The following is a 1,366-nucleotide window of genomic DNA, read 5'->3' on the forward strand; positions in this document are numbered from 1 at the left end:
CTACCATTTATGTTAGTTTTCTTTCACACTTGAAGTTTTATGGTAAAGTCATATTTTATCATGTCTGTGTCCAGGCTGTGCTTTTATGAGCAACAGAAAAACATGCTTCTAGAAAACCAGTTCAGTTTCCCCGTGGAAAAGAGCTTGCATAGACACATAAATCAGGTTGATAGTTCATGTGTTGACTCCACATTGTACTCTCTTGAAACTAGGCTGGAAGGGCATCCTAATAACTATAGGAGTGGGCCAAGAAGACTTTCTAACATCAGCAGAAAATGTCACTCTGCATCTGGAATCTGTAAGGTAGAGGATTCGGAATATTATTACTCAATATAACCCCTTTAGACTTGTTCGCAATTGGGTGCTGTATGGAAAACTTAAGGATACCAATTTAAGGATATGAGGTATTTTTCAAGGAGGAATAATAATTATTGTCATTTTAAATTGTAACTCTGGCAAGTAAAGGACATTTTAAAATAAACTACACAATCAGAAAACATATATGATTATTGATAGTATTATATAAGACATAACTACACGGTAACAAATGTTCATGTACCAATCCTATCTCTTAGTTGTTTGTGAAAGAGGTATTTTTTCCAGTCCTAGTATAATTATAAGACCCAATGAAGAGTCTATAAAGAAGACAGTGATATGAGAGTTCCCAAACATGCATGAGTCAATTAAAAGTGCCAAAGCCTGTGGAAACTACAGAGCATATCTGTCTACTGCTTTGTATTCCATTCCTTTATTATCTTTAGCAGTCATTTGCCTTCTTTGTTTTTCAGATCAATTCACTTTATAAGCATGCACTTCTTTTTTTTTTATTTTTTTTTTATTATCTTGAGTATTTCTTATATACATTTCAAGTGTTATTCCCTTTCCCGGTTTCCGGACAGACATCACCCTCCCCCCTCCCCTTCCTTGTGGGTGTTCCCCTCCCAAACCTCCCCCCATTGCCACCCTCCCCGCATAGTCTAGTTCACTGGGGGTTCAGTCTTAGCAGGACCCAGGGCTTCCCCTTCCACTGGTGCTCTTACTAGGATATTCATTGCTACCTATGGGGACAGAGTCCAGGGTCAGTCCATGTATAGTCTTTAGGTAGTGGCTTAGTCCCTGGAAGCTCTGGTTGCTTGACATTGTTGTACTTTTGGGGTCTCGAGTACCTTCAAGCTCTTCCAGTTCTTTCTCTGATTCCTTCAACGGGGGACCTATTCTCAGTTCAGTGGTTTGCTGCTGGCATTCGCCTCTGTATTTGCTGTATTCTGGCTGTGTCTCTCAGGAGCGATCTACATCCAGCTCCTGTCAGTCTGCACTTCTTTGCTTCATCCATCTTGTCTAATTGGGTGGCTGTATATGTATGGGC

Source organism: Rattus norvegicus, chromosome 11 (assembly GCF_036323735.1).
Source record: "Rattus norvegicus strain BN/NHsdMcwi chromosome 11, GRCr8, whole genome shotgun sequence".
Classification (NCBI taxonomy): domain Eukaryota; kingdom Metazoa; phylum Chordata; class Mammalia; order Rodentia; family Muridae; genus Rattus; species Rattus norvegicus.